A 19,282-nucleotide genomic window follows, 5' to 3' on the forward strand; every position below is an offset into this window, starting at 1 on the left:
TTTCACGTTAGATGGGGGGTCAAAGCGAGAGAAATGTTGAAAACGAATGGAAATTACTTTTAAAAGTGGTCGCTACTCAAAATCTTTACTGGTTTCCGAGTTACGGCGAGTTAAACAAAGGAGCGTTTTCGCTTTGCGAAGTACTCACGACTCAACCTTTTATCTGTAGGAATCCCAACGAAAAATTCTTTCCTGAGTCTTCTTGTACTTCGGCCCGAGTAATTTATCAAGTTTGAGCTGTCCTAAGTAGATGAATATCATCCACAGTGGTAAATTCCAAATGAGATGCCATTTTTTAACACCGAATTGCACGTTATCTGACTAGAGATAGCGGGTCCGCTATTGAAATAATTTGAGTGAATGCCTCTGGTTAGCTCTTTCATCAATGACGTACTGGGAGGATACGAAAACTCTCTATTTAAAAGAGTGTAATGAACAGTATTACATGAAGCATCGACTAGTGAAGTGCTTTGTATGAAGTGTGGCATTGTATGGGGCTGAAACATGAACATTACGTCGGAAAGAAGAGAAGCGACTAGAAGCATTTGAAATGTGGATATGGAGAAGAATGAAGCTTGTGAAGTGGACAGACACAATAAGAAATGAAGCGGTGTTGGAAAGAGTGGGTGAAGAAAGAATGATGCTGAAGCTGAAATATAAAAATTGGAAATTTATCTTTTGAAGAGGTGGAGAAGTTCAAATATCTTGGAGCAACAGTTATAAATGATACTCGGGAGGAAATTAAACGCAGAATAAATATGGGAAATGCTTGTTTTTATTCGGTTGAGAAGCTTTTATCATCTAGTCTGCTGTCAAAAAATGTGAAAGTTAGAATTTATAAAAACAGTTATATTACCGGTTGTTCTTTATGGTTGTGAAACTTGGACTCTCACTCTGAGAGAGGAACTTAGGTTAAGGGTGTTTGAGAATAAGGTGCTTAGGAAAATATTTGGGGCTAAGAGGGATGAAGTTACAGGAGAATGGAGGAAGTTACACAACACAGAACTGCACGCATTGTATTCTTCACCTGACATAATTAGGAACATTAAATCCAGACGTTTGAGATGGGCAGGGCATATAGCACGTATGGGGGAATCCAGAAATGCATATAGAGTGTTAGTTGGAAGGCCGGAGGGAAAAAGGCCTTTAGGGAGGTCGAGACGTAGATGGGAAGATAATATTAAAATGGATTTGAGGGAGGTAGGATATGATGATAAAGAATGGATTGATCTTGTTCAGGATAGGGACTAATGGCGGGCTTATGTGAGGGTGGCAATGAACCTCCGGGTTCCTTAAAAGCCAGTAAGTAAGTAAGTATGTATGTAAGAGGAAAGCAGAAAATAGGAAAGATTAGAGAATGCTGGGTTTGCAGTAAAGACCTGCCATTGGGTAGAAAATGAATGAATGAATGAATGAATGAATGAATGAATGAATGAATGAATGAATGAATGAATGAATGAATGAATGACAATAAAATTCTTGTGACCATCATTTTCATACTGTATATGTATGGCAGCTCTCAATCTGAAAACCATGTTTTGGTATGAACTTTCTAGCCCTAGTTAGTACATTTACTAACTTTTTATACCATAGCTCCGTGTTTTTAATTTCCGTATGTTTTGTTTGATTGTAAGAATTTACGTAATAAAGGTAGAGTACAGACTTAATTTACAATCATCAGTGCTCTAAGCATAAGAAACCAACATTAGCAGTAACCTGTTCTTACTTTACTTTGTAATAAATATCAAGGAAGACTCTGAGAGTTTCATGCAAATAGAACTGAAGAATGAAAATAGATTCAGATTAAATATTTCAGCTTGACTTTAGCACGTCATAACGATAAAATAGAAGTACGGGACTTTTTATTTCTATGTAGGCAATTCTGTATGAAAAGAGAATGGACGTGAGAGATGTAATTTGCATACATAAAAGGAATGTTAGAGCAAGTCGTTGCAAATTATTGCGACAACATTGTCATAAAACATGTAAAATGGTACTTTTTTGCAATTATGGTGATGATAATGTTTCGCAGTAACAAGTGGACTGGAATAAGCATAAACCTGAAGCTAAACATTTGCCTATTCTATGTGTATAGTAGGAGACGTGAACTTCTAATGGAGGAAGGAGTAGTATAGTGATGTCAACTGATACCCATAGGAGCAAGCGCGCGCTTTAGAGCCCAGGAGAGCCTGAGCGCTTTACAGCGGAAAGGAAAGAGACAGACGAAAGAGATAGTACTGTATATGCCGCTTGGTCGAACTATATACAGGGATGGCCAGCACTGAATCAGTGGATAAAGGGAAGAGAACTTATTAAAACTGTATCCATGTTAGTTTTTAGATTTGTCTGAGGAGTATAAGTGCATTATGAGAATGTAAGTTTTAATTTTAATGTTAATTTTTCACAAGTTTGCTTTTCTATTCAAAAGGAATATTTTCTCAACTTTTTTTACAGAAAAGTGAAATTTTCAGATGTTTGTTTAGTAGCCTTACAGCTACTGAAACAATGTTTTCGTAAATCTAATATATCGTAAATACGTAGGCCTATTACTGAAGATAGTATATTAAAATGTTTGAAAATATTCGCATGGAAAATGTTTGTAAGGAAATGAATTAACAAAGCAAATACTGTTACATCACAAACAAAAGATATGTGCCTAGCTTCAGCAGATTTCGAGATAATTTAATATTCTGATTACAGAAAGTTGCGCACCAATACCACCTAAAAGCATAATGCGATAAGAGTTTTATTATGTAATATTAGTTACAGTTAAAACATATACCTAGACAACTTTGCTTTGTACTATAATATTGTTTTGATTACTTTTATAAGGCTAAAGATACCATCAATGTCAATTTCAATTTATCATGTCATATTCAGTGTCTTTCTTTGGGATAACACTTTCTTTATGAATGATGTGTTTAATTCACTTAGTACAGTATAGTTGTACTTATTATGGAATTTGTGTGAATATTCCTTCTTTACTCTTTATTATGTTATTAACGTTTAAAACACAACTGCAATATTAGGCTAAGAAATAGGTGTTAGTACTTTTGTTTTACAGACAACATAGAAAATAACAAACAGAAAGAAGCCATATAAAAATAACTACATAAAATTTCACGTTCCGTTTGAAGTTTGTGCACCACTGTTTTCTTAATCCAACAGGCTGCTTATTCCTCCTAGCATACCTAGCGCTTAATGCCCGCGCACGACGTCAAGGTCAGAAAAATGCGCTTGCTTTGACATCACTGGAGTAGTGTCTTGTGATAAGGAAGAAGATTTCTTTAGTTTAGGCTATTCACAAATGTTGAAATTATATTAGCCTATCTACTACAAGTGTATTATTTTTGTCATGCCATTTATAAATTCTTCTCACAATACTTGCTTAGGGCCTACTTACAAATGGCTTTTAAGGAACCCGGAGGTTCATTGCCCGCGATCAATCCCTATCCTGAGCAAGATTAATCCAGTCTCTATCATCATATCCCACCTCCTTCAAATCCATTTTAATATTATCCTCCCACCTACGTTTCGGCCTCCCCAAAGGTCTTTTGCCCTCCAGCCTCCCAACTAACACTTTATATGCATTTCTGGATTTGACCATACGTGCCCTGAGGTTTTACTCACCCCCCGGTTGAGGATTGGCCATTGTCATCTGACACACGGCCATCTCCTACGTGGCGAACCTCAGCCGGAGTGCGATATGTGCCATGTTCCACTTACGGTGGAACACTTTTTATTGCGTTGCAGGAAATATGACCATGCACGGAGGCAATATGGAATTCGGCCGACATTACGTGACGCTCTTGGAAATGATTTTAATTGTGCAATTGCAGTTCTGAGATTTTTATCAAATACAGGTTTGGATAAGGTGATTTAGTTTTTTATTGATCCGTTTTACTCATCCTCCGGACCCTTTACATCCGGAGGTTACATTTGTTGTTTTATATTTGATTTTACATTGTTGACATTTCGGACTTTATACATCCGAATATTTTATAAAATTTTATGGTTTTAAAATATGATTGACAAGTTATCTCTGGTGGCCTTAGTTTTATTGTTTTATTTGTTCATGTTGAATACCACCTAGTGTGGTAGAACTGCTCACTTTTATGATTCTGTAGAAATCACCTTATGTATACTGCATTTGTGTGCCTCGTTTTATAGTGACAACGCTTTTTAATTCTTTTAGCACTCTGATTATTATATTATTTATGTATTTGTTACATTAAGAATTTTAGATAAGGGCGCAAATAGCCATAGTAGCTGACGCGCCCTTCTTAAACCCTACTACTACTACTACTACTACTACTACCATACGTGCTTTCTTACAATGATGGACAAAATATTGTCCTATAAGTTAAAAAAAAAAAAAAAAAAAAGACTTAAAAAGTTGTAATCTTTTTCTTACTCTAAAATGCCCAACTATTTTTGATTTGCGTCCAGATGTAGGTATTACAAATGCACACCTAAGTTATATATGTACTTACCTAGTCAAAATTGTTCGGAATATCATAAAGAGAGAATTCAGTAATACTCATTTCTCAGTCAAAATCATGTAGTCTGCTGTTGTTAGTGTTTCTATTGCACTATATGTATTTTACAACTGTTATTGGCATTATTATTATTATTATTATTATTATTATTATTATTATTATTATTATTATTATTATTATTATCATGTTAGGTTAAACGGGGCTAAATATTTTTGGAATTGAACGGGTTATATCAGCTACTTTCTATGCGGATGACGTGGACATGTTAGGAGAAAATCCTCAAACGATTAGGGAAAACGCGAAAATTTTACTTAAAGCAGGTAAAAAGATAGGTTTTGAAATAAACCCCGAAAAGACTAAGTATATAATTATGTCGTTCGTATAGGTCAGTTTTTGTCAGATGCGTTTCCAATTCACTGTGGGCTAAAGCAAGGAGATGCACTATCACCTTTACTTTTTAACTTTGCTCTATAGTATGCCATTAGGAAAGTCCAGGATAACACAGAGGGTTTGGAATTGAACGAGTTACATCAGCTGCTTGTCTATGCGGATGACGTGAATATGTTAGGAGAAAATCCACAAACGATTAGGGAAAACACGGGAATTTTACTTGAAGCAAATAAAGAGATTGGTTTGAAAGTAAATCCCGAAAAGACAACGTTTGTCATTATGTCTCGTGACCAGAATACTGTACGAAATGAAAATATAAAAATTGGAAATTTATCTTTTGAAGAGGTGGAGAAGTTCAAATATCTTGGAGCAATAGTAACAAATATAAATGATACTCGGGAGGAAATTAAACACAGAATAAATACGGGAAATGCCTGGTATTATTCGGTTGAGAAGCTTTTATCATCCAGTCTGCTGTCAAAAAATCTGAAAGTTAGAATTTATAAAAACAGTTATATTACCGGTTGTTCTTTATGGTTGTGAAACTTGGACTCTCACTTTGAGAGAGGAACATAGGTTAAGGGTGTTTGAGAATAAGGTGCATAGGAAAATATTTGGGGCTAAGAGGGATGAAGTTACAGGAGGATGGAGAAAGTTACACAACACAGAACTGCACGCATTGTATTCTTCACCTGACATAATTAGGAACATTAAATCCAGACGTTTGAGATGGGCAGGGCATGTAGCACGTATGGGGAATCCAGAAATGCATATAGAGTATTAGTTGGGAGGCTGGAGGGAAAACGACCTTTAGGGAGGCCGAGACGTAGATGGGAAAATAATATAAAAATGGATTTGAGGGAGGTGGGATATGATGATAAAGAATTGATTAATCTTGCTCAGGATAGGGACCAATGGCGGGCTTATGTGAGGGCGGCAATGAACCTCCAGGTTCCTTAAAAGCCAGCAAGTAAGTATATTACAAAAATATTCAGCATTAAGTAAGCAAATTACAATTATTTTGAAATATTTTAAAATGGAGATAATTATTTGCAAAAGACAAAATGTACCGTTTACAGAATATGTAACTCTGAAAATTGAGTTTAAATGTACGAATTCATATGCATTCAAAAGAGTGCTTGATTGCCTAATTTTCTTCTTTCTTCTCTCGTAAGTAAGATATATTTTTAAAATGCAAACACTAAGCTTAACACAAAAAGCAAAACAGGTAAAATTTAACCTTTGCGCGTCAGAGGAAGAAGAAAGTGAACTGAACAACTTCCCTCCCTCCCTACCATTCTACTTGTAGCCAGAGATCTCCTTTATCCCCACCATAAGATTCTAACTATATGCTAAGGCGCATACAAGCATTTGGTTTCACGACGAAACGAATGACTTTTAATTTGAGTACAATTTATATCTCATAGAAAGCATCATTCCTGAATATATTAACCGACATTAACTATGATACACAGGAATATACCAAACCAAACCTAACCTAACCGAATTAACCTAATATTACTATATTAAAGAGATTAGTATTGTACGTTAGATCTTACTTGTTTCGATCTTGAGTTAAATTTTGTTAGTGTGCTTGTATTTAGGAGTGACACTTTCTAAAGAACTATTATAACTTTTTGAACTCATGCAATTCTGTGTTGTACAGGGACATCATTTTATTTTTACTTCAATTTTTATTGTACCTGAGTTTTTTAATGTACTTCACTCCCACCCCTTCTATAAATGAAGTTCCAGCTGTCCTCCACACAGAATGAAGGCCGCATATAGTAAACAGCACTGAGTTAGTGAGTATAGTACGTTCCAGAAATATGTTTGCGTTTTCCAGTGACGAAAGAGCTTTCAATATTGAATCATATTTTCGCACAGGTACTCTCCGTTTGCCTACGTCGCATCCCGATTTCCCCCACCTACATCTGCAAGCCCCTCTGTAAAAGCTGGGTTGTCTTGGCTCTTTTCTGAAAATATTAATTTCTGTTAGGAATTGGACGTTTACGTAATATTATACAACTGCTTAAAATAACTTAAATAAAAGGCCTCGTTAAGTAATTAACTGTCACGTGATTTCCCTCCTTTCTACGATCCTGGGACATAACCACTTGGACGGACAGCAGATAGCATGTCTGAGTAATTTTATCTGTGCGGATCGGGCAGAAGTGAAGATTGAATTTACAGTACGTTAGGTACTCTTTTATAGAGTAGGTACAGAATTATTTCAACATATGTTACTAGTGCGAAGGACGAAACTGGCAATTGGAATTAGATGCAATAGTCTATAGTGCGATAACATGCACAAAAGAACTGAAGCCTATATCGAAATGAACGGCCACCATTTTCAACAATGTGTTTAAATATTCATATTATGATTATATTTCAATTTAACTTCTTTCTCTATATTGTACGCTAATGTGCTGTAGACAGTATAATATACACTGCATAATGAATACGTTCGCATGGATAACTCAGTTCGTGATTAAAAACACTTATTCTTAATACAGTACTGTATTTTGGATTAAAGAAAAACCTAATGAAAATTATCGAACTGAAAATCGCGATATTTCCTAGTTCACGTAAATGGATAAACTACTTTTCTTCCCTCCTATACCTAGTATAGTGATTGTTTTGTGTTTTACGCCAGTATCATCGAACTCCAGTCGTGGAAGGGGTAGCAAACTGTGTTTCCGGTTCTCTAAAGGTATAGCCAGGTTAATATTAAAAATGTTAGTAAAAATAAAATGATGTCCATGTATAAGTCTAAATAATGTGAATTTATTTTTATTTAGGGTCTATTTATGTATTCATAAATAAAGACAGACACTATGAAGTGATTTTGAAATATGGCCAACAGTAAGTGAATATTTACCTTTCGTTTTGTTAAACAGACATTTACGTCACAAAAATACAAACGCATTTTGAAAGTGTATTGAAATAATTGGAACAAAGGTTTTACATTTATTTATGAATTAAAAATAATTGGAAACAAATTCTACGGAGAAACTTTAGACCATTTCCCACTGACATCCGCCACGTTGTCAACAGAAGCAACTATACCATGCCAGTTTGAAATTAATGTAGAGCGTGGAAAAATTCCTATACTTCATCTATCATTATTTGTTATCATTAGGGTTAGGATTTTGATGGAATTGCATCTTTTTTTCTAGTAAGCCAGAAACATTGCTGCTTTAGTATTTGTATGTTATGTGATAATGGGCAGGGCATGTAGCACGTATGGGCGAATCCAGAAATGCATATAGAGTGTTAGTTGGGAGGCCGGCGGAAGAAAGACCTTTGGGGAGGCCGAGACGTAGATGGGAAGATAATATTAAAATGGATTTGAGGGAGGTGGGATATGATGGTAGAGACTGGATTAATCTTGCTCAGGATAGGGACCAATGGCGGGCGAGGCCGAGACGTAGATGGGAAGATAATATTAAAATGGATTTGAGGGAGGTGGGATATGATGGTAGAGACTGGATTAATCTTGCTCAGGATAGGGACCAATGGCGGGCTTATGTGAGGGCGGCAATGAACCTCCGGGTTCCTTAAAAGCCAATAAGTAAGGAATTAAGTAAGTAAGTAAGTAACTAAGTAAGTAAGTATGTTATGTGATAAACTGAGTGTTTTAAGACATATTTGTTAAGGCATTTTTTTGCATTTTCTGCCTGTTTCAACTCATAAGAGCATCTTTTGTTTTATTCGGTCATTTTTTTTAGGCATTTTCATACAATTTTGGCCATAAATACCCATGATTAATGTAAAATAATGTTTATTGCCTTTTATATTTTCTTTACATATTTTTTTCCATTAATACCCATTATTTTGTATAATATTTTAATCGTTTTTCTACACAAATATTGCCATTTTAACGTAGTATACCCCATGTAATGGATCAGTCCAACCACCCCTTCAATATATACTCCCCTATACCTGCTAATTCCGGATAAGATGGCCTTGAGGTAGACTACATGGAAACTAAAAGTAAAGTAAATCCATGGCGCTACAGCCCATGAAGGGCCAAAACCGAACAGCTGACTGCTGACCTCACGTCCACATGCCGAAGCAGAATTGAACGATCATACATGGAAACTACATCAGGTAAAATAATTAATTAAAATGTACTACTTAGAAAAAATTATGTAAAATTTAATTTAATTACTAGTCTAAATTAATTAGTACAAAACCTCTTTTCCTACTAAGCCAATTATGTAAGATCAATTTTTAGGGCATTTTTAAAGACATTTTTGAAAGATTTTTAGGTCATAAATATATTGTTTTTAGGACATCTTTCAGATTTATAGGTCATCAAAATCCTAGCCCTATTTATCATAATAACATAATTCAATTTAAAGGCACTTCATATTTAATCTCTGAAACATTGGACACAACTATCAACAATATACCTCTATTAGAAACATCAACAACCAAATTTCTTGGTTTGCATATTAATAATACAATAAATTGGAAAAATCATATCAAAGAAATAACCCCCAAACTTAGCTCAGCATGCTTCGCAATTAGGTCATTACAACAATTTCTAAACAGCAGTATCTTAAAATCAATATATTTTGCCTATTTTCATTCCATTATGTCCTACGGAATAACATTTTGGGGAAATTCTGTAGATATTAAAAATATATTCTTATTACAAAAAAGAGCCGTTAGAATAATAGTTGGAGCAAAGGTTAAAGAATCATGTAGATTATTTTTAAAAAAATTAGAGATTCTAACCTTAACAAATCAATACATATACTCTACAATAAATTTCCTCTTATGTAATAAAGAAAATTTTCCAACTAACTCAGCCATACATAGTATAAATACCCGCAGAAGGAATGATTTTCATACGCCATCATCAAATTTATCATGCTTTCAAAGGGGAGTACGTTACATGGCGATAAAAATGTTCAATAGTCTTCCTGAAGACATTAAGAATCATAACCAAAACCCTGCATTATTTAAGGTAAAACTAAAAAATTACTTTATATCTCACACTTTCGGTCCTGTAGATGAATTCTTGACATTTCACAATACTGTGTAAATATTATAATACTATTAAATGGTAAACATATTACATTGTATAACATATTATTTTGATTAAGGTATTAATTCTGTACATATTTCATATTTGCATTTTATATGTATTGCATTTTATTGTTAAACGTAAGAATTGGACATGTTCTTTATTCTATGCTATAAAGCAAATGTAAGAATATTATGGAACGAATAAATCCATCCATCCATCTATCTATTATTCGAATGAGAACAAGCTCTAAAAACCTTAACAAACCAAACCTAACCTTTGTCATATTAACCAACGTTTCCTACCGAATTTAGTATTTACAAGATTATTACATACTAGCATTACTTTTGACGAGTTGTTTCTAATGTTGGCAACATTGATTATATACAATTGTATGCAAAAACGGCATAGCTGCAGTGCGAGGGTTGGGGAATGGTCTAAAGAATACCGAATTTTACTTCTAAACTGTAGGTTAAACGTACTGTAGGCTATTAAAAGTTATGATCATGGGTACTTACTTTCACCAAAGCAGAGGAGGTACAGAAGGCTTCCATCAGACATTAAAATGTACCTTTCCCATCGCGTCACCCGTCACTAAGCGCTTATCAATGCATTTTAATCTTACATGAAATTTCCAGTCACTCAATACAAAATATTATGTAATTCCTTAATAAACCTAGAACGACACTGTAAATTAGCACTTAGCTTATCACATTCACAAAAAACTGCACAAGAGAAATAATTATATTACATTTTGAAACAAAATACATAAGAAAAGGAATCTGGGATCATACACCTTAGAACATATGATGTAGCGATTGTCAGCTATTCCTTCAAAATACTTTGAGCGTTACCTGTTGACAGGAATATGAAGCATAGAGATTAATAATTCATCTTCATAGAGTTGCAATGTTATAAAGACGCATAGTCAGTTCGATTAGTAAGTGCACCCGAAAACTATGAGATAATATCTAAAAAAAAAGCTATGCTTTCACATCAATCCTCTCATGTAAGAGTTATTTCAATGACCAACCCTCACTCACAATACCAATTTACCAAGCGAGTTGGCTCAGACGGTAGCGTTTCAGACTCACAATCAGGAGGTCTCTGGTTCAAGTCCCGTCGCCGACCAATCTGTTGGTGGTTTTTTTTTTTGGTTTCCGTCAAACACAAAGGCATATGCCGGATTGGAAATTTACATGTCATGATTCATCACCGCTTCAATCACCAAAATCATAAGCATTGATCAAAATCTATAATCAGTTACATTAATACAAGCCATCTACAACACACAATAGAAACAGGAACTAAACAATAGTGAAATCAGTTGACGTATCTTTATCTCTGATGAAGGATATAACAAATAAAGACTTCAGATTCACTTCAATCATATTTTAATACGACTGTAAAGTAGTCTTAAATCAAGGTCCTTCAAGATTCTGTATTTATGATCATCATAATTACTGCGAAATTCAAAACAAATAAAACGTTTGTCAAAATACGACAGTTACATTTTATATAATTTTTCCATTAACAGACATTATTCTCATTCTTGGGAGATATCCATTATTGATGAGGTGTTTCACTGTGGTAGGGCTTATTTAACGACGTCTTCAACTACAGAAATTATTCAGAGTAGATTTTCATTAGGCCTACCTTAAAGTTTTGAAGGACTATGAGAAAAGATTCCGAACAGAATTAACCAAATTTCTACATACTCATACTTTCTACACAACTGAAGAATTGTTTATGCTTGTAAATTGAATTAATCTGTTTACTATGTAGTGTATAGGCCTATATGCTGTAAGTAGAATAGTAGTCTGTACAGCTCAGCTGATGACTTGTATATCCTGTAAATTGAATAGTAGTCTGTATAGCACAACTGATGACTTATAAATGCTGTAAATTGAATAGTAGTCTGTATAGCACAACTGATGACTTATAAATGCTGTAAATTGAATAGTAGTCTGTATAGCACAACTGATGACTTATAAATGCTGTAAATTGAATAGTAGTCTGTATAGCACAACTGATGACTTATAAATGCTGTAAATTGAATAGTAGTTCCTACAGCTCAACTGATGAATTGTATATTCTGTAAATTGAATAGTAATCTGTAGAGCTCAACTGATGACTTGTGTATGCTGAAATTGAATTGTAGTCTGTACAGCTGAACTTATGACTTATATATGCTGTAAATTGAATAGCAGTTGCTACAGCTCAACTGATGAATTGTGTATTCTGTAAATTGAATAGTAATCTGTACAGATCAACTGATGAATTTTGTATTCTGTAAATTGAATAGTAATCTGTACAGCTCAACTGATGACTTGTGTATGCTGAAATTGAATAGTAGTCTGTATAGCACAACTGATGACTTGTGTATGCTGTAAATTGAATAGTAGTTCCTACAGCTCAACTGATGAATTGTATATTCTGTAAATGGAATAGTAATCTGTAGTGCTGAACTGATGACTTGTGTATGCTGTAAATTGAATAGTAGTTCCTACAGCTCAACTGATGAATTGTGTATTCTGTAAATTGAATAGTAACCTGTACAGCTCAACTGATGACTTGTGTATGCTGAAATTGAATTGTAGTCTGTACAGCTCAACTGATAACTTATATATGCTGTAAATTGAATAGTAGTTCCTACAGCTCAACTGATGAATTGTACATTCTGTAAATTGAATAGTAACCTGTACAGCTCAACTGATGACTTGTGTATGCTGAAATTGAATTGTAGTCTGTACAGCTCAACTGATGACTTATATATGCTGTAAATTGAATAGTAGTTCCTACAGCTCAACTGATGAATTGTATATTCTGTAAATTGAATAGTAACCTGTACAGCTCAACTGATGACTTGTGTATGCTGAAATTGAATTGTAGTCTGTACAGCTCAACTGATGACTTGTGTATGCTGTAAATTGAATTGTAGTCTGTACAGCTCAACTTATGACTTATATATTCTGTAAATTGAATAGTAGTCTGTATAGCTCAACTGATGACTTGTGTATGCTGAAATTGAATTGTAGTCTGTACAGCTCAACTTATGACTTATACATGCTGTAAATTGAACAGTAGTGTGTACAGCTCAACTCATGAATTAGCCTATATATGCTGTAAATTGAATAGTAGTCTGTGTAGGTCAACTGATGACTTGTAACTTATATGCTGTAAATTATTGAACAGTAGTCTATACAGCTCAACTGATGACTTGTATATGATGTAAATTGAATAGTAGTCTGTATAGCTCAACTGACGGATTATATATGCTGTAAATTGAATGGTAGTCTGTACAGCTGAACTGATGACTTGTTTATGCTTGTAAATTGAATTAATCTACAATTTTGTATAGCTTAACGAAAGTATGTTTGTAAATTGAATTAATCTGTTTACTATGTATTGCATATTTTTTTACAGTTTGACTGATAAATTGTATATGTTGTAAATTGAAGAGTAGTTTGTATATTTCAACCGATGAATTGTTTATGCTTGTAAATTGAATTAATCTACTTGCTATGAATTGTACAATTTTGTATAGCTCAACTAAACTATAGTAAGTTGTAAATTTAATTAATCTGTTTAGTACGTATTGCGTATTTTTGTACAGCTTGGCTGATAAATTGTATATGTTGTAAACTGAATAGTAGTTTGTATAGCTCAACCGATGAATTGTTTATGCTTGTAAATTGTATTAATCAACTTGATATGAATTGTACAATTTTGTATAGCTTAACTAAAGTGTGGTTTTAAATTGAATTATTCTAATCTGTTTACTATATATTGCATATTTTTCTATAGCTTAGCTGATGAATTGTATATTCTTTAAATTTAATAGTAATCTGTATGGCTGATTTGTTTATGTTTGTAATTTGAAGTAATTTGCATGATATGTATTATCAATTGTTGTATATCTCAACTGATTCAATTTTTAATGTTTTTAAATTGAATTAACTTACTTGCTATGTATTATATTTTATAACCCAACTGATGAATAATTGTTTAGGTTTGTAAATTGAATAATCTAACGGCTATGTACTGTATATTTTTAGTAGAGCCTTCGATGTAGCTCAGTCGACAACTCGCTGGCCTGCTGATACAGAGCTGCGCTCGTGCTTGGGTTGGATACTCGTTTGGTCTGATTGCTCGGTTGGATTTTTTCCGAGGTTTTTCCCAGCCTTGGGGCGGATGCCGGGTGGTTTATGGCGAGTCCTCACCCTCATTCATCTCACTTCATCTAGCCAAAAAAATTGTAATATTGTAAAATTTTTACTTAAACTTCAATGCTGATGTAAGATCTTTGGAATACAATAAATTAAATGAAATTGCGGCGGAGTCTTTTTACATGCCGTAAATCTACGACACGGATCTCCCAGCTTTACTTCCTTTTCGGCAGAAACCATTTTAAGGATTTTGTCGCCCTTTAAAATCCATCGTTTTCAGCCGTGTTTGAACCAGATAACCTCTGGTCTAACAGCTGACACTGTAACCACTAGACCACCGAGGACGATCTGTTCCTCTGGATTTAAGCGTTGGTTGCTTATGTCACTTAAGTCGCTTAAGCCCTGAGCAGCTCATGACGGAATTCCAAACTCAGTCGCTCTTTTCATTTTCGTTCATTCTACGCAGTGTTGTGAATTGCGCAGCAGAGACCCTGCCAGCTGACGAGGTTCTTTTATCGTCTCACCAGCAGCACGTCATCATCCGACAACCTTGACCTAGCTGGGAAATGGTAGCATAACGACGTAATAAAACAGGTAAAGGTATCCCACGTACTCGCATAGGAGTTAAGTTGATGAAGATCCTGTGCCCTCATAACTCCGGCACTAGAAGAGAGTTAATAAAGAAACTTAGACCAAACAACTTCTATGACTAGTGACGCTATTCAAGCTTCAAATTGCTTACTTACTTACTTACAAATGGCTTTTAAGGAACCCGAAGGTTCATTGCCGCCCTCACATAAGCCCGCCAGCGGTCCCTATCCTGTGCAAGATTAATCCAGTCTCTATCATCATACCCCACCTCCCTCAAATCCATTTTAATATTATCCTCCCATCTACGTCTCGGCCTCCCTAAAGGTCTTTTTCCCTCCGGTCTCCCAACTAACACTCTATATGCATTTCTGGATTCGCCCATACGTGCTACATGCCCTGCCCATCTCAAACGTCTGGATTTAATGTTCCTAATTATGTCAGGTCAAGAATACAATGCGTGCAGTTCTGTGTTGTGTAACTTTCTCCATTCTCCTGTAACTTCATCCCGTTTAGCCCCAAATATTTTCCTAAGCATATTATTCTCAAACACCCTGAACCTATGTTCCTCTCTCAGAGTGAGAGTCCAAGTTTCACAACCATACAGAAGAACCGGTAATATAACTGTTTTATAAATTCTAACTTTCAGATTTTTGGACAGCAGACTGGATGATAAAAGCTTCTCAACCGAATAATAACACCCATTTCCCATATTTATTCTGCGTTTAATTTCCTCCCGAGTGTCATTTATATTTGTTATTGTTGCTCCAAGATATTTGAATTTTTCCACCTCTTCGAAGGATAAATTTCCAATTTTTATATTTCCATTTCGTACAATATTCTGGTCATGAGGCATAATCATATACTTTGTCTTTTCGGGATTTACTTCCAAACCGATCGATCTACTTGCTTCAAGTAGAATTTCCGTGTTTTCCCTAATCGTTTGTGTATTTTCTCCTAACATATTCACGTCATCCGCATAGACAAGAAGCTGATGTAACCAATTCAATTCCAAACCCTGCTGCCTGAAGAAAAATATTAATATTTATTATTAAACCGCTCAAGAGAACTAATTAAAATTCAACATAACCGTAACATAAACACAGAAGTTTGCGGCCAGGTTATCAAATGGGATAATTCACAATGATTCACATAAACACTGACATTAATATTACCGTTAGATGTTAACATGAAATATATATTATTTTAATGTACCGAAGTACATATGATATTTCCATGCAGATATTCTGCGTCATCATACGATGAAAGAGTAAAGGAACGGAGAAAAATTCTCTCCGGCGCCGGGATTTGAACCCGGGTTTTCAGCTCTACGTGCTGATGCTTTATCCACTAAGCCACACCGGATACCCATCCCGGCGTCGGACAGAATCATCTGAGTTTAAGTTCCAACTCTTAGGTTCCCCCTAGTGGCCGCCCTCTGCACTACGTCATAGATGTCTATGAACGTAGGACTGAAGTCCACACATGTGCTGAGGTGCACTCGTTATGAGTTCCATTACTCTTTCATTGTATGATGACTCAGAATATCTGCATGGAAATATCATATGTACTTCGATACGTTAAAATAATATATATATGATATGCGTAAATCACTTTGTGATTTAAGACTGCGCTTATTCCGTCGGATCCCGGCCAACTAGTCACTCATAACGAGTGCACCTCAGCACGTGTGTGGACTTCGGTCCTACGTTCATAGATATCTATGACGTAGTGCAGAGGGCGGCCACTAGAGGGAACCCAAGAGTTGGAGCTTAATCTGAGACGATTCTGTCCGACGCCAGGATGGTATCCGGTGTGGCTTAGTGGATAAAGCATCAGCACGTAGAGCTGAAAACCCGGGTTCAAATCCCGGCGCCGGAGAGAATTTTTCTCCGTTCCATTACTCTTTCATCGTTAACATGAAAGTTTGCGAACTCCAAACTTTTATGCTCATGCTTACGTGATTTGCAAACAGTACATAATCGTAGAGTGCTGAAGTATACGACAGAATATGAGGAAATGGCGTCGTTTTTATGTTTCCATGTTACTAAGTATCTTTGGGGTTATGCTTATGTCCCCATCATGAATGATGTGATTTTACCGTGACGTTTCCATTAAGTTAACGCTTACGTTATGTTTAATTTTCATTGTGAATGGGCCTTAATTTACCAAGCGATATGCTAGGGTTTTAGTTTAGTTATATACTACATTATATATACTACTTATTTTATGTATTATTATTATTAGTATTATTATTATTATTATTATTATTATTATTATTATTATTATTATTATGTATTATTATGCTGGTAAAATTCATGTCCTGGTAATAATAATTTAATTAAGTAGTAAAATATTTCTGGAATCGAAAAGTATTGGGAATAAAATTGAATAAGGAACAAAAAAAAAAAGCTACCTTCCCAGGCAGGATTCGAACCATGAAAGTCTTAGTTACCAGTCTATCGTGCTCTGGAGTGAACAAGGCTCTGAAATCAGCTACAAGGGTCGGTCCGTTTTTTTTTTTGCCACTACTGTATTCACAACCTTTGGTATGGATGTCTGACATCTTACCACTGAGCTACACACAGCTCATAAGATTAACTACATTGTAGACGAACAACTTTCAACAAAGAGACACCACATCAATGCCTAGAAGTGCAGTACGTTTACACGAGTGAATCGCGCAATAGAACTTAGTATTTCTATCGACCAAAAGTCGGCCCATTTTTTTTTTTGTCGTTAAGTGTACATATCAGCCAGAACCTCAATCAGAGGTACTGTAAATATGAATGTTAAATATTATATTACTTTTTTGTGTTACGTGTAATATTTACGTCATGAAAGCACCAGGTAATGCATTAATTTCTTATTGAATGAAGTTTGTGCATAGAATATAGTATTTTCTTTGCAAGTGCAAAACATGAATATCAGTGCGTAAAGTGTTTATACTTACTTTTTACGCAGTAGTGTTTTAAAGGCTTAGTTTACACACTGATAACAAAGGGTGAACTGCACCTTTACACACTATCGTAGAAGAAAAGGTTTATCAGTTAGGCCTGCACAAACGGCGCTCATCTAGCGCGGCCGGGAAACCGCCCAAACAGGTCGCCGGAAAGTTACGTCGGAATGACGTAAGCCTGCTATAGGTAGAGGATAGTCCACGCAGCTATCTGGTGTAGTGTGTATTATCAGAAGCTATTTCACTTTGTCTCTCTACGGCTACATAATGGGGGAATCTAAAAGACGAAAAAGTGATCATCAGGCAAATTCTTTCAATATTGCAAGGGAGAATGCTTATTGCTTCACAGCAGCTGGGGTCAATACTTATCTGCCACAAAAGTTTGAAAGAAAGAGGAAAACATAATATAATGCATCATTACTAGTCCACACATAGACATACGATGGTTTTGTTGGTGAAGATCACAGTAAAAAGGTTCAGGAGTTGAAAGTTGCATTATTACATGAGGTAGGATATGTTAGAATTTATTAATCTTCAACAATTTATAAATATCTCTCTTCAGGGAAAAGCCCAGCTCATTGGTGATGTGCTGAATAAATTACGGGATTTCAATCGTAAACTTACACTTTTCGTAAGTCAGTTTCGGGAAGGTAATATGGCTCTATTTCGAACGATAGAAACTGCTCGTTATGAAGCCATTTTAAACGATTATGTGCAAATATTAATTGAAATTCAAAATGAATTTAATTCTAGGTTCCAAGATCTTGTCTTAATTGGAAAGAAGTTTAAAGTTATCATAAATTCCTTCAACACCAGTTGAAACAATGTTATACATAACATTTAAGTGTGCTTAAATGCGACAGGCTCAAAATTCTGGCACACGGACGACGCTGATATAACCTCGGCAGTTGCGAGCGTCGTTAAATGAAACATAACATTTAACGATTTACAGCTCGAACTTATTGATCTTCAATGTGGCCTAAGGGCTAAAGACCGTTAGAATAATTCTACTAGTCTGGTTGACTTTTACAAGACTAAACCTCAGCAATAATATCCACGACTGCACAGGCTGGCTGTGAAAATGATTGCTATGTTTGGCTCAACATTTATATTTGTGAGCAACTGTTTTCTATAATCAACTTTAATAAAGGCAGGCATCGAACATCTGTAACTGATGTTTCATTACGATGAGTAGGCTACTGTTCCTTTTCAGCTGCCAACAGCACAAAAACCTCGTTTTCATGTACTGATAAATAAAAATATAACGAAATGATATTATACGTTCAAGTAGCTATAGAATGTCTATTATTTCTGTAAAATAAATATTTATTTATTAATTAATAATAGTCTAAGATAGTTTTGTAAACACTGAACGGGAATTCATTTCATGAACACCTTGTGTACATTTTGTATGAGACCACCCCTTCTTCCAGTCCACCCTTATACAGAGCGCAGCTAATGCCTGCATTCCGCTCATGAGCTGTGAGCCGGCTCGGAGAGCGCAAACCTTGTGCAGGCCTGAGTTAGGCAATAGTTCTTCTTCCAAAACTAGCTTGCATGGCTTCTGAAAACAGATAAATGGAGAAACTAGTTCCTATTTTCAGTGAATTACTCCACTTGGGCGCGGCGTACCACGGCA

The sequence above is a fragment of the Periplaneta americana genome, chromosome 3, assembly GCF_040183065.1.
Source record: "Periplaneta americana isolate PAMFEO1 chromosome 3, P.americana_PAMFEO1_priV1, whole genome shotgun sequence".
In the NCBI taxonomy this organism is placed as follows: domain Eukaryota; kingdom Metazoa; phylum Arthropoda; class Insecta; order Blattodea; family Blattidae; genus Periplaneta; species Periplaneta americana.